At 38.0% G+C, this 16,652-nt stretch overlaps 1 protein-coding gene across 10 annotated transcripts in view; it reads right to left on the reverse strand.

The window, feature by feature from the left end:
• Positions 1-16,652, reverse strand: part of tbc1d5 (TBC1 domain family, member 5) — a 511,825-nt gene that overhangs the window by 111,346 nt on the left and 383,827 nt on the right. The window lies entirely within an intron of this gene.

Here is a 16,652-nt window from a genome sequence, read left to right on the forward strand (position 1 = left end):
CCCACCTACTCATGCATCTGTCCAGACGCATCTTAAATGAATCTACCGTGCCTGCCTCTACCACCTCTGCTGGCAACACGTTCCAGATGCCCACCACCCTCTGTGTGAAGTACTTGCTGCGTGTATCCCCCTTAAACTTTCCACCTCTCATCTTGAAAGTGTGACCTCTCGTTATGAAATCCTTCACTCTGGGAAAAAGCTTGTCTCTATCCACCCTGTCTATACCCTTCATGATTTTGTAAACCTCAATCAGGTCCCCCTTCAACCTCCTTTTTTCTAATGAAAATAAACCTAACCTACTCAACCTCTCTTCATAGCTAGCACCTTCCATACCAGGCAACATCCTCATAAATCTTCTCTGCACCCTCTCCAAAGCATCCACATCCTTTTGGTAATGTAGTGACCAAAACTGTACATAGTATTCCAAATGGGGCCAAAGCAACGTCCTGTACAATTTTAACATAACTTACTAGCTCTTATACTCAATACCTCGTCCAATGAAGGCAAGTATACTATATGCCTTCTTGACCACTCTATCCACCTGTGCAGCAACATTCAGGTACAATGGACCTGCACTCCCAGATCTCTCTGCTCGTCACCTTTTCCCAAGGATTCTTCTGTTCATTGTGTAATTCACTCTAGAATTAGTCTTACCTAAATGCATCACCTCACATTTGTCTGAATTGAAAGCCATCTGCCACTTTTCCGCCCAACTCTCCAGTCTATCTATATCCTCCTGTATTCTTTGACAGTCCCTTATGCTTTCTGCTACTCCGCTAATCTTCCTGTTATCTGCAAACTTGCTGATCATACCCAACAGTGCCCTCTTCCAGATCACTTATGTATATTACAAACAACAGTGGCCCTAATACTGACCCCTGTGGAACACCACTGGTCACCTTTTGCCATTTCGAGAAACTCCCTTCAACTACTACTCTCTGTCTCCTGTTGCTCAACCAGTTCATTACCAGCCTAGCTAGAACACCCTGCACACCACGTGACTTCACTTTCTCCATTAGTCTACCATGGGGAACCTTATCAAACGCTTTACTAAAGTCCATGTATATGACATCAAACTGCCTTCCTTCATCTATCAACTTGGTCACTTCCTCGAAGACCTCTATTAAGTTGGTAAGGCACGATCTCCTCCACACAAATCCATGTTGCCTATCACTGATAAACCCATTCTTTTCTAAATATAAATAGATTCTATCCTCAGCACCCTCTCCAGCAACTTTCCCACCACCAACGTCAGGTTCACTGGTCTGTAGTTACCCGGAATATCCCTACTACCCTAATGCACAGGGGGACAACATGAGCAACATTCCAGTCCTCTGGCACCTCACCTGTATGTAAGGATGCCACAAAGATATCTGTCAGGGCCCCAGCTATTTCCTCTCTCTCACCTCCCTCTGCAACCTGGATAGATCCCATTCGGTCCTGGGGATTTGTCCACCTTAATAACCTCTAGCCTACCCAATATATAGAACATAGAACAATACAGTGCAGAACAGGCCCTTCGGCCTTCGATGTCGCGCCGACCTGTGAACTATTCTCAGCTCATCCCTCTACACTATCCCAAAATCATCCATGTGCTTATCTAAGGATTGTTTAAATCTCCCTAATGTGGCTCCAGCAAGGAGAACAAAAATATTTCATGATCTGGACTAGTGTGGACACTGAACCATTTATAAGGTGCAATGTTATAGCAATTAATTTATTCTGATCAAGATCCCTGATCAAAACGTAAATGGCGGTAATTCTACCTAAAGCATTACAGCTTTGTTGAAGGAGGTATCAGTCACTAACTGAAGTCAACATTTGTTAGTGAACAAAAGAAATTCACTTGCTTGTTTTAACACTACATAGTTAAAAACGTGTGACAGTAACAAAACACTCCCGCATCTTGACGAACAGAATCTTATATAGGGGATTAGTGCTACCAAGGAAAGGCAGGACCAAAAGAACTCACCAGATTGTCGTACCTCCCTCCAGCTGCCAAGATATCAGGCACAATGTGGTGTCGCCGCTTCACGAGTGCTCCAAACTGAAAAATTACCCCACTGTGCTGCTGTACCTTGTAGACAAGGTCCAGGTTCAAGACCACATTTAGTTTGACATATCTTCCCTACTTATGCCAATGTGATCCAGACTAATCAAACTTCTATCTCTAATTTCAAGATTCATCATGTTCCTCTCCACAATGAACACTGATGTAAAGTAATCATTCAGAATCTGACCCATTCTCTCAGGTTCAACACACAGCCTTCCTTCATTATCCTTTAGCAGACCAATCCTTTCTCTAGTTACCCGCTTACTTCTTATATAAAAATAAAATGCTTTGGGATTCTTCTTAATTCTGCTTGCTAAAGCTATTTCATGACCCCTTTCAGCCCGTTTGATTCCTAATTTAAGACTTGTCCTCCTCTTCCAATATTCCTTCAGGGCCTGATCTGTTCTTAGCTACTTACACCTTATGTATGCTTCCCTTTTCCTCTTGGCTAGTCGTACAATTTCTCCAGTCATCAGCTCATTGGCTTATATGACCTGCTTTTTGCCTTCCTCCCTTTTTGAAGGGGGAGTGACATTGGCAGTTCTACAATCATCTGGAAAAGGCGCAGAGGAGATTTACCAGAATGTTGCCTGGTCTGGAGGGAAGGTCTTATGAGGAAAGGCTGAGACTTGGGTGTATTCTCATTGGAAAGAAGGCGGCTAAGGGGGGGGATTTGATAGAGACATATAAGATGATCAGAGGATTAGATAGGGTAGACAGTGAAAGTCTTTTCTCTAGGATGATGACATCAGCATGTACGAAGGGGCATAACTACAAATTGAGGGGTGATTGATTGAAAACAGATGTCAGAAGCAGGTTCTTTACGCAGAGAGTGGTAAGGGCGTGGAATGCCCTACCTGCTAATGTAGTCAACTCAGCCACATTAGGGAGATTTAAACAATCCTTAGATAAGCATATGGATGATTTTGGGATAGTGTAGGGGGATGAGCTCAGAATAGTTCACAGATCGGCGCAACATGGAGGGCTGAAGGGCCCGTTCTGCGCTGTAGTGTTCAATGTTCTGTGTTCTCGAGATTTTAATGACTTTTGGAAAATTATCACCAATGCATCTACCATCTCTGTAGCTATCTCTTTTAGGATCCTAGGATACAAGCCGTCACATGTCGCAGAATCCAACAGTGTGTTAACTCTCTGTGCTACCTAACCATAAATTATGATCCCAGCTGATGGTACTACTGGGCAAACAAACTTACTTTGATTGATCATCTATTCAATTTTTATTTGTTTGTTAACATGGTGATTAGTCAAAACATATTCATAAGACTGTACAGGTTCTTTAACAGTAGAACATAAGCTTAATACACAAAAACAAACAACTCAAACTATATATTTACAGCTGGAAAGATCTTAATACTAAAATTAAAACAAAGTTACAATTTGTTTCCCACTTTGTTACTGAGACTGAAGTTCAGAGAAATTACAATTGTATTGCAACTCTTTAGGCTTCTATTTAATTGACTCCTTTCTGGTTCTTCCCTACATACTAGTTGAGACGACTTGATTATTTCTTCCCATGCCTGTTGACAAGAACTGAGGCCCTAAACCTTTCCAATTCCAATTATTTCAATCCAAACTCTCCAGACCTGGAAGCTTCAAAGAGTAGACACTTCTGCTAGGCTGACTGGCTTTCCTTCAATTGAAGTTTAAAAAAAACTCCTACTAGAAAACAAACTAAAATTTCCTTCTAAACGCAATGCTGGTGTTATGAGGTCACTGCAGTCGAAAAATTAGTTTTATTTCTCTCTCCACAAATGCTGCCACACCTGCTGAGTTTCTCCATCAATTTCTGTTTTTGGTTCAAATCTGGTGTTTTCTGTACTGTACTGATAAAGTAATGGCCTTAAATGTGTTAACATTACCTATTATGAACCCAAAATTATGAAATCTTATTCCACTGACACTCCAAGGACCTTCCCCAAGCCCTTGATGACAGTCATACCTTCTTGGAACTGGTAAATTTGGGTCACTTTTCTCGAGGACCTGTTGATTTCCAAATATAAATAGTCCATAGCACTAGCCTCTCATATTAAAAGAATCCAAATTCTACAAATTATTATAACATTGTAGACGCATTTCATCATATAATAAACAAACAATCATTATGCAGCCAGAACTGAATAATCAAAAGAAAACACACAGAATTGTAGGTGTTGGAAATCAGAAAAACAATCAGAAATTGCCAGAGAAACTCAGCAGGTCTGGCAGCATCTGTGGAGAGAAAACAGAGTTAACTTTCAGGCCCAGTGCCCCTTTTTCAGAACTAAGTAATCAATCGGATTAAATGCACACTGGCTTTGAGACTGGCATGTGGCTAACCTCAGATGTCAACCAAAACCTTCGTCAAATTACTAACTAGAAAGCTTAACCTTGTTTATCTTTACACTAATGTGGCCAGATTTGTTGAGTGTTTTCAGCATTCTAATTTTTGTCTCAGATATCCAGCTTTTGCAATATTTTGCTCTTGTAATCTATAAGTATGGAATATTACAAATTTTCCACTGAAGCATAAATGCATGTATGAATAATTACAACTGCACAAATGTCTACTATCATATTCTTTCACAACATGTTTTATATCAATAGTTAAAACTAAATATTCTTAGATATACTTATACAATATTTCCCATGAAAACAGTCGCCTGTCATTGCCACTAGGTGCCACTGTGGCCATATCCCGTCTACTGAAAAATTCGGTCAGGGGATTTAGGCAGCTGGCAAATCTGATATTTATCAATATTATTCAACTCTAGTTGGCCCTCAAGCTGGTGCCAGTGAGCTTATTTCGTGAAATGCTATGCGGTCTATAGGGTGACAAATCCCTATAAAGTTCAGATAATTTCAAGATTTTAAGTCAATAATGTTGAAGAAATGGCTATATATTTCCAAGTTAGGTGATCTGAAGGGAAATTTGAAGATCACGATATTGTAATCTTGACTTGCTACAAGCACATCAATGGGTTTTACACACTATAATTGCAGTATGCCAATGATTGTGAGAGTGAATTCCAATGGAAAAATTCTGCTACTTCTATTGATGAGAACTTAAGACGTATTGAAGATTGTTACAAAGTTAGACAACCAGGTGACATAGGTTTAAGCTTATAAGATTAAAGGTTCAGAGATGATTTTGGCTTTTGAGAGAGTTTTTGGAAGACACTTGAAGAATGGGCGATCAAGTAGCAAGTTATTTTTGGAAGTGATGATAGAACTGAAGCTTTTTTCTAGTCTCTTCTTTCAAATGTTCTAAAGTCAGGGGTTGCTGTGTACACCAAGATAAGGACAGGATAGGACCATTCGCCGTCGACGATTAGCCACTGCCCTTTATCCGCCGTGGACGCTTAGCCACCGCCCATTGGCCACTGAAGACGATTCGCCACCGCAAGTAAGTCGCATATTTTGAATAAGGGTAGTAATGTTTACTTGGTTTAATAACCATTTATTTTTGTTAATTGATTTTTAAAAATTTAACAATATTTAAAATGTTAGAGAACAAGCATACCCAAACTATATAAAATTGTTGTTATATTGGTTAAGGTAGTGTTTGCGTTGCGTTGTTCTTGAATATGGTGAAAGAGATTGTTTGGAATACCTTAGAGGAATAGCGCACAACTATCAAATGAACTGAAATTTCATTGTTTAATATTAATGTGAGATTTTACTGCCATTATAAAGATTTTTAAGATATATTTCCTTTTTCTGGTTAAAAAGTTTGTAACTCATTTTTATATATAAACCAATAAAATGATATTTATTTTACCTCTTTTTTATCAATATGCAGTTGTAGAAATAAAGGGGACTGAGAAGTATGAAAGAACAGGTGGGAGGGAAAGCAATCAGTACATATATATATTTCAAGTCATAGAGATGTACAGCATGGAAACAGACTCTTCAGTCCAACCCATCCATGCCGACCAGATATCCCAACCCAATCTAGTCCCACCTGCCAGCACCCGGCCCATATCCCTCCAAACCCTTCCTATTCATATACCCATCCAAATGCCTCCTAAATGTTACAATTGTACCAGCCTTCACCACATCCTCTGGCAGCTCACTCCATACATGTACCACCCTCTACGTGAAAAAGTTGCCCCTTAGGTCTCTTTTATATCTTTCCCCTCTCACCCTAAACCTATGCCCTCTAGTTCTGGACTCCCCGACCCCAGGGAAAAGACTTTGTCTATTTATCCTATCCATGCCCCTCATAATTTTGCAAACCTCTATAAGGTCACCCCTCAGCCTCCGATGCTCCAGGGAAAACAGCCCCAGCCTGTTCAGCCTCTCCCTACAGCTCAGATCCTTCAACCCTGGCAACATCCTTGTAAATCTTTCTGAACCCTTTCAAGTTTCAGTCTCCAGAGGTCAAACGACCCCTATGGAGAAGCGCTGGAGGAGAACTGGTAGTGGCGGATCATCACCAACTCAGATAAGCCTTGACATGCCCTATGTATAATAGAAAGATGAACTGATTGCCTGCAAATATACACACAAGTGGTTATTTTGTGAGAAGTTGAAGGAAGCATCATTTATGGAACCTGACCTGAGGAAATTAAATGGATTGAATTGAATCTATGTTGACCTGCAATATATGTATTTGAGGAAAGAAACAGACTTGGATATCGTCATTTTATGCTTTATATTTTTAATTTAATGGGTGCACATGTTAAAGTAACCTTGTTACTCTGACCTGATAAAAAGCTGTAATTCTGAAAACAGTTTTTAAAAACAAGAAATGCACACTAATGCTTGCAAAATCTCACAGAACAAGAGACATGCGCAGCAAATAGATGGGAGTACATTGGCAAAACAAAGCATAGATTACAAAATAATATTCATACAACTGATATCTAGAATGGCAACATTAATTAACAAGCTGACACATTTTGCTACTCTGTCCTTGTCAAGCTCCAGTTGTGGACCTATACTCCAGTTCAATTATTTCAAAATTTCTCCTTTTTAAAAAATCCTTCTTGATACACTCAAGACTATTTCCAGCCTTTCACTGCATCTCAAAACAATTCTGGGTCTATATTATTGTGAATCCTGCTTCTAATCTTCCATTCCTTAGAGCAAAGCTTTCAGACGACATAACTTCTTAAACTGTTTCAATCAACTCCTTTAACTTGGCCCAGTCTCAGTGTCTTGAATCCCCTCCTCCTATCACCTTGTAAAAAGACGTAATGATATTTCTCCTAAAAGTACTATAGAAAATATTAGTTGTTTAATCCTCCTTGAAAGTTGATTCCTGCTCATCTGAAATGTACAAATCCACAGTCTTTAAAGACAAGTTATTGAAATGGATATACCACTGCAACAATTAGACTTGAAATATTCACACTCACATTTTTTTATATCGGTCTATACATGTTTACATGATCAATTACATTGCTTTTACTTTAAGAGTTATTTTAATATTATTTTATGGTAAGAATAGTGTCATTGACAGAGTCAAGTTTATTAAATTATCAAATTGACAGATTTCAAATTGTCAAAGGCACTCCTAATTATGTCCTTCAAACTTTTTGCCTTTTTAAATACATTTGTCAAAAGAGACATGATGGTGAAGTTCAACGTAAACTTCAGATAAAATTAATTCATGAAAATTATTGCAAACTTTTACATTTTGTCCTAGGTATGGGAAAATGCAAAATAGCCATTCCTCTCCCTTCTGATGGTGCCATTTGACTGTGTCCCACAATGTGGCAACTTTTGTTTCAGTGAATTCACTTTTAGTCAGATTGATAACAAAACTGCTCACAGTCCTGAAGGGTGACATCTGAAACTTCGATTTCTGAATCTCTTGATGCTGCCTGGCTTGCTGTGTTCTTCTAGACTCCTGCCTATCTACTTCATATAGCTGATCAAACAGTACTGTCAAATGTAAAAACGTTTTTCTAAAGTTTGGTTGAGCATCCTCGACGTCATCAATAATGACCACACAGTTACGAAGTCAGTCAATAACTAGCTTGGCTGATCATTGAAATATGATACATTTTTCATTCCAAATGCAAGACTTTGCATTGATGAAGTCCATCCGGTGTACAAAAGCTGGTACCTTTCAGATGTGTCAATGGAACTTGCCAATATCCTCTTAGTAAGTCAATTTTGGGCATAATTTCTGTTTGCCTAGATTTTTCAGTATAGTCATTGTCACAGAGTCTTCCCCCAATCTTGGTATAGGATTGAAGTCCACTTTTGTTATTGCACTGACTCTGTGATGATAGTTTATAATCTTTGCAACCCATCACAAAAGGTGAACTCCAGCTACTGTGACTCAATTTAATAGTATCATCATCGATCATGAACTTAATCTCTTCTCTCACTTGAGACAATTTCTCTAGATTAAGTTTGTAAGGATGTTGTTTTATAGGTGATGCAACCCCTACAGTAACATCATGAAAATCCAAAGACCTTTATTTTTGTTTTGTTCACAGAAATTGATTAATAAGTTTTTTTTAAATGTAAGTCACTTTGACAGTTATCTGGATTATCAAAATATTTTGAAATCTAATCTTTCAACCATCTGTGGATCAACCAATCTGATTTCTGGAAATTCAAAACTTGATCCTCCAATTTCTCATTCCTTCTCCAATTGTTCTGATATTTTTGTTCCTCCATATTTGTTTCATGACCGTAAATGCATTTTACTTCTGCCTTTCTTCCCTGGCATAATTTCTCTTTACAAAATGACACACGTTGATTTTTCCCTTCCCTCTGGAGTGGTCACTACATAACTTACATCTTTGAGTTTCCTTTCAATTTGATAAGGTAGAGCAAACACTGCCTCTAATGATGTCCCAGAGATAGGCTACTATCTTGGCTCCAGCAACAAAATTCTACTATTAGCTCTTTTATAGTTTTCATTACTTGTTGAGTATATACAAATTCTTTTTGGTCAACTTTCACACCTTGATTAGTGTTTGCCTGAATTCTGAGACATAAGTGACAAATTTAGTATCTGAGCTTTGGTATATCAATATTACTTTAATTAATTTTAATAGTCTACTCATTTCAAATACATATATCAAATCAAAAGGACTGACTCTTGAAGACTCGTTAAGAATTTCCATGATTGAGGACAAGGGTATCTCAATCATTAAGACATTCTTGAGAATAAGCTCCAAGCTTGGTCTTCAAAATTTGATGGTATCTTTCCAATGCATTTTGGAGGTTGTGGATGACAGGTCATAATTTCTTTGAATATTTGTGACTCAAAATTTGAACCTGGCTCTGACTGTGTTCCTTTGAGTAGTCCATACCTTTTTAAAATAAAGCTAACTTTCCCATTATCAGTCTTGCTGTAATCTTTCAAAAAAAAAGCACAGGTTCAGTAAACTTCATGGAAACGCCCATTATCATTAAAATACATTTATTCCCACTCCTGGTTTTAGGGTCAGGGTCCTAAACAATATATTATATGGTTCTTCAAAAGCTGGTATTAGGATTAAAGGTTTACTTGATGGTGGGAGTTTCCTCATGACGAATGCCATACTGTTAACCATTTAGATGGAGAGGAATTTGTTAAGTGCGTACAAGAAAGTTTGCTGATTCAGTATGTAGATGTATCTAGTAGAGAGGGTGAAAAACTTGACCTACTCTTGGGAAATAAGGCAGGGCAGGTGACTGAGGTTTCAGTGGGGGAGCACTTTGGGGTCAGTGACCATAATTCTATTAGTTTTAAAATAGTGATGGAAAAGGAAAGACCAGATCTAAAAGTTGAAGTTCTAAATTGGAGGAGGACTAATTTTAATGGTATTAGGCAAGAACTTTCAAAAGCTGACTGAGGACAGATGTTTGCAGGTAAATGGATGACTGAAAAATGTGAAGCCTTCAAAGATGAGATGACGAGAGTCCACAGACAGTATATTCCTGTTAGGGTGAAAGGAAAGGCTGGTAGGTGTAGGAAATGTGGGATGACTAAAGAAATTGAGGGTTTGGTTAAGAAAAAGGGTGGCGGTGAAGGGTTGCTTTTCAGACTGGAGGCCTGTGACCAGTGGTGTTCCACAAGGATCAGTACTGCGTCCACTGTTCTTCGTCATTTATATAAATGATTTGGATGTGAAAATAGGATGTATAGTTGGTAAGTTTGCAGATGACATCCAAATTGGAAGTGTAGTGGACAGCGAAGGAGGTTACCTCAGAGTGCAATGGGATCTTGATCAAATGGACCAATGGACTGAGGAGTGGCAGATAGGTTTTAATTTATATAAGCGTGAGATGCTATATTTTGGAAAGGCAAATCTTTGCAAGACTTACGCACTTAATGGTAAGGCCGTGGGGAGTGTTGCTGAACAAAGAGACCTTGCAGTGCAGGTTCATAGTTCCTTGAAAGTAGACTCGCAGGTCAACAGGATAGTGAAGACGGCTTTTGGTATGCTTGCCTTTATTGGTCAGAGCACTGAGTGTAGGAGTTGGGAGGTCATGTTGCGGCTGTACAGGACTTTGGCTAGGCCACCTTTGGAATACTGCTTGCAATTTTGGTTTTCTTCCTATTGTGAAATTTGAAAGGGCTTAGAAAAGATTTACAAGGATGTTGCCAGGGCTGGAGGATTTGAGCTATAGGGAGAGGCTGAACAGGCTGGGGCTGTTGTTCCTGGAGCATTGGAGGCTGAGGGGTGACCTTACAGAGGTTTATAAAATCATGAGGGGCATGGATAGGATAAATAGACAAGGTCTTTTCTGTGGGATGGGGGAGTCCAGAACTAGAGGGAAAAGGTTTAGGGTGAGAGGGAAAAGATATAAAATGGATCTAAGGGGCAATCTTTTCACGCAGAGGGTGGTGCGTGTATGGAATGAGTTGCCAGAGAGGAAGTGATGGAGCCTGGTACAATTACAGCATTTAAAAGGCATCTGAATGGGTACGTACATAGGAAGGGTTTAGAAGGATATGAGCCAAGTACTGGAAAATGGGTTTAGATTAGGTTAGGTTATGTTTGGCATGGACAAATTGGACTGAAGGGTCAGTTTCTATGCTGTACGTCTCAATGACTCTAAATGTGGCTTTATGTAATCCTAGCCATTAAAAATGTTTTGATATTTTAGGCTGTACCTTCCTAAAACCTAAGTGACTGCAATTAGAATTTCATGATCCACTTGCCAAATTTTATTATGAGACTTAAAGGAATGTTCACCTAATGGACCACTACCCATTCTTTATTGACTTGTAATTCAGTGGTGTATTTTTATTTTGTAGTTTGTGCTTCAAGTAGTGACACTGAGGTATTGTTTATGATTCAATTTCCCTAAACAAATTGGCAAAACAAGTCAGTCTTGTTCTCTTTACTTGCTTGTTTTTTAATTTAAATTTTTGAAAATTATATCTGATAACAAGTCATCGCCCTTTTTCATAGACTATTCTTCTTCCAATCCAATTTTATGGACTTGAGATTTCGTCCCACATGTCAGGAAACAATGCAGGTCGCTCCTCCTTACATTATCTCAGTTTCTTTTTATTTTAACCACTTTGGTGAGTCCAATATTTTTGAACCAGCCAGGAGTTTGTTTCTTAATCAAAGAGGGTTATGCGACTTTAGAGCTTATGTCTCAGAAGGCGATGGGGGCAGTGTCATTGAATATTTTTAAGCCAGAAGTGGAAAGGTGCTCATTAGGCAGGGAAATCAAGGGTTATCAGGGCTAAGTAGGAATGTGGAAACTGAAATAAAGAGATGAATCGTGATCTTATTAAATGACTCAGCAGGCGTGAAGGTCAAATAGTCTACTTTTGCTTCTATCTTGTATATTCGTAACCTTTGTGGAAAACCAATTCAGTTTAAAACTAATGACTGTTTTTAAATCATTGTAGCAGAGGAAATGATAATTTTCATGAGAAAGTAGGAATGCAGGAAATCTCACTGGATAAGTTAGGAATATTGAAATCATCAAATCTTTCTGAAGGAGCCATGCAGTCATGCCTCCTTTAATCATGTCCCATATCACTGTAAACATGTTCCTTCTCAAATCTACTGTTTTTCTTTACTAGTATTCTTATTAGTATTCTGATGACAAAGTATTCGGAGATAAATACAATGCAAACATATACAATGGAAGACAGGTGGATTTAAGGTATCAAAGAAAATGGGCTATTTCAGCAAACTAGCAATTAACAGAGTTAATTTAAAGATGTGAAGAAGCAAAGCACAGACAGGTATAACTATCAAGTAGGCATCCTCTTCTAATAACAACCTTGATACTGAGTGTGTGGCCGAGTCCTTTGTTTTTCTATGTATAAGTAAAATATTGACAATATAGAAAAAATGTTGGGTATCACTTGCTATTCAGGTTATCTTCAAAACATACAATAATTACTGTCTGATTTGGCATAGTCTAAATACACACAGTGCAGCTGCTCTAACAACAACTGCTGGTGTTTGTTCAGAATCAGCACTTAAGTCGGACCAGCATCAAAACAATTAGTCGGCAGGGAATTATTTAGAAAAGTTAAATGAATCTCCTATGATTTTAAAAATCTTTACAATGCAAAGATTAGCACTGAAATTTACTAGTTTAGAAAAATACTTATTTATCAACTCGAATGCTACAAAGAACACTTTTTAAGGTTTCAACAAACAGTACAATGTCCTTGACAATCCGTAGAATTCTGAATTTTCTCTGAAATTCTTATTAGGGAATTATCTCTAATAGCCTATCTTTAAAAAATGAACAATCTTGCTTCACACCATTCCTTTGTTCTGTGCCTGGCATAGCAACATGGTTTCCTTCTCCTCATCAACAAACCAATTGTTAACAAAAAAAAAGTACTACTCATGCTCATGGAATAAGAAAACTATTATGATCAACAATGAACCCATCTCCTCGGCACATTTTCTTTATTAACGTTTATGTGGCAGCCATGTTAGCAAGCAATATCAAGCTTTCAACTTTGTGGACCCACTAACTAAGCTTGCTTATTTTACATATTAAATCAATACTAAGCACTAAACATCTGGAGTATTAATATTTCTGATTGCTATTAACAACCAATCCATTAATATACATATATATTTGTAATTATATGTGAGATGACTAACAGATCCCTCTAAAAAGTTAACATTGCAACTATTTTGTTCTTTAAGAATAGCAGATAAATAAAACCAACATTTGAAAAAGAATCAAGGATTCAAAATTATATCTGTAATTAAATCTGGAGCACAAGAAAATATCCAAGTTACAACAAGTTCATTAAAGATCTACTGTTAAAGAAAATAATTTTTTAGAATTATTTAAGATTGTATTTGTGACATGCAATACAGACCCCAAAATTTTGTTGTAAATTGGTAAATTTCACTTTATATTTTAATTACACTCTATAATAATGTCCTGACTGATTCCTTTCAGTCCTCTTACAAATGAAGAATATTTATGTCTTCCATAATCTAACTAAAGCAGGTAACATTTGAACCACATCAGTCTCACAAAATACTTCCTTCAACCAGAAAAAAGGACAACTATGTTGGCCAAATCTTCAATAACATCAAAATTTTAAAAAAACAAAGAACTGCTGTAAATCAGAAACAAAAACAGAAGTTGCTGGAAAAGCTCAGCAGGCCAGGCAGCATCAACGGAGAGAAGTCAGAGTTAACATTTCAGGTCCAGTGACCCTTCCTCAGAACTCTGAACTGAGTTATAAAGAAGCATTATTGGACCAAAACCTCAACTCTGATTTCTCTCCACAGATGCTATAAGACCACTCAGCTTTTCCAGCAATTTCTAATTATGTTTCTTCACTAACATCACTCTTGTCAGATCCTTTATCATTACCATTGAGAAGGCCGGTGACCAAAACCTTGATTGGACCAAAAGCATCAGCAAGAGTTGAATGGCCTATTTCTGTTCTTTAATTTATTTGTTAAAGCAGAGGGTAGGCACTCTCCAGTAAGGTCTCACTTCTCCATTCCTTAACACATCTTTTCTTTTCTATCAAGCAAAGTCTGGAATACTGATCACTAACATGGATGATTGCAACTGCAATAGATATGAAGCTGTTGTCCTGGTTAATTACCAAATCACTGGACTCAATGCCTACTGTATCAATATCTACAATATCAATGGCTGTAGTCCCATCATAAAACTTAAGCTATAGGAGCATAATTTGGCTATTCAGCTTATTGAGTCTGCTCTGCCATTCGATCATGGTTGATATGGTTCTCAATCTGATGTGCCTGCCTTCTCCCTTTGATCATTTACTAATCAAGAACCTCTCAATCTCTGTCTTAAAGACCATCAATGGCCTGTTACCTCTACAACCTTCTGTGGTAATGAGTTCCACAGACTAACCACTCTCTAGTTGAAGAAACTCCTCCTCATCTCACTTCTAAAGAGGCATCCCTTCATTCTGAGGCTGTGCCCCCAGGTGCGAATCTCTCCAACGAGTGGAAACATTTTCTCCAAATCCACTGTAGCCAGGCATTCCAATATTCCCTAATTTTCAATAAAGACAGAGACAGCATCCTCAACCACTCCTCATATGACAAGCCCCTCATCACTAGGATCATTCTTGTGACCGTCTTCTGGAGTACCTCCAAGTCCAGCGCATCCTTCCTCAGAAACGGGGTTCAAAAGTGCCGACAATATTCCTAAAGCTGTCTGACTAGAGTCTTATTGAGCCACAGCAGAACATCTCTGCTCTTGTATTGTAGCCCTCTCAAGTGAATGCTAACATTACCAACAGAACCTGCATGGTAATCCTAAGAGAATCTTAAATTAGGGCTCCAAAGTTCCTTTGGCATCAGATTTTCAAAGCCTTTTCCCATTTAGAAAATAATCTACTCCTCTTTTCTTCCAAGCAAGTACATAACCTTCCTGTGCCATATTGTATTCCATTTGCTGCCACTTTGTCCACTCTCCTAGCCTGTCCAATTCCTTCTGCAGCCTTCCCTCTTCCTCAACACTATCTGTTATTCCACCTATCTTTATGTCATCTGCAAACTTGGCAACAATACTCTCAGTTCCTTCATCAAAATTCTTAATGTATAACATGAATGAATACTGACCCCCTGTGGAACTCCACAGGTCACCAGCTGGCATTCTGAAAAGGACACTTGAATCCCCACAATCTGCCAGTCAGCTAATCCTCTATCCATGCCACCATCGTGCCCTTAACACCATGAGCTCTTACCTTATTTAGCAGTCTTCTCTACCGTACTTTGCCAAAGGCCTTCTGGGAATCCAAACAGATCACGTCCACTGCTCTCCTTTGTCTAACTTGCTTGTTGCTATATGCATGGTAGTTGTTTCAACAGCTTTCTCATCATCTTTGTTGCTCTTGTTAGCCTTAATAACAATGTCCTGGGCATAGTATCATGCTTCAACTTCCCCACAAAACTGTACACTATCTTACTTTGTATACGTATTGCTGAATCTTCATGGATGCTAGATCCTATACCACAATCCTGAAATTTCTATCTCTAGTCATTGTGAGAGTAGCAAGTTAATGTTTCATTATTTCCTCCTGGTCATGAATAATAAGGGGTAAGCAATAAATACATCCTGACTAGTGATGCCAATATTCCACAAACAAATGAAAGAAAAAGGCCAGTGCCCCAAAACTACTCACTAATTTGTCACATAAAGCAAAGGCATATTCTGTAATTTGTTTCCCTAACCAAATAACTAATACAATTTGAGAAGCTCCAAAATTATAGCCTTAAAAGGTTCAATAAAACATCCTTCATTCATATACAATCAGCAATATTCCTCTCTCCAAAAGCCCCAATTCCTATGCACTAGAACTAGTTTGAAAGCTATCACCAGTGGTAACACTACCAGCAAGGTACTGGCTGTACAGAAGGGTAGAGAAACCTGCACATGGTAAACAAAAACAATGACATGAATTCAGAGTCTGGAAACAGGAATGTGGTACTGAAAATCAGATCTTCAGATGTGTTACATTATCACCTTGATTGTTCAACCCACATCACAAATATCAAGCAATTTATCTGGTCCTTAATCATGGGACCAGTTTTTAAGCAAACCCATTTTTAAAAATTCAGAGGTTTGCATTAAGTTACCTATCCACCAATCGTGAAAGTTTCCAGGAATTTACAGTAGAAACTGCAAATATTACATGTAATTATGCATTAAAAAATAAAACTGATAGCACTGAATTAGCATTTGCAAACTCAATCCAAAGGTAAAATGTCACAGATTATCAAAGCTAAATTTAATTGTAGAATATACTTTGATACACCTAAATTAAAGGATGAAAGTACCAATGAGCACTATCAACAGCCACAAAGATTATTAATGAAAATAAAGTGCAAGAATGCTCAAGGACACAATATGGTGAAGGACTGGCCTCAAGGACAAAGTTACAGGTCAAATTACAAAGCCTTCCCCATTTCATCTTCCCAGCAGGATGGATTTCTTTTTGAATAAATTGAATTGAATTTGAATAAATCTTTAACATTAATCGAGAAGCAAAGTGAACAACATACTGTTTTCTAATTTTCTTTACTAAAGTATACCCAAAGCCATTCTACTGTTTATTTTTTCAACGACAAAGGAAACAGATAATGGTCACAGTAAATGTGAAATCCCGCTCTCTCAGAGGAATTAAATAGGTGCATCTTCAGCCATGTTTCTC

The sequence above is a fragment of the Chiloscyllium punctatum genome, chromosome 8, assembly GCF_047496795.1.
Source record: "Chiloscyllium punctatum isolate Juve2018m chromosome 8, sChiPun1.3, whole genome shotgun sequence".
Taxonomy (NCBI): Eukaryota; Metazoa; Chordata; class Chondrichthyes; order Orectolobiformes; family Hemiscylliidae; genus Chiloscyllium; species Chiloscyllium punctatum.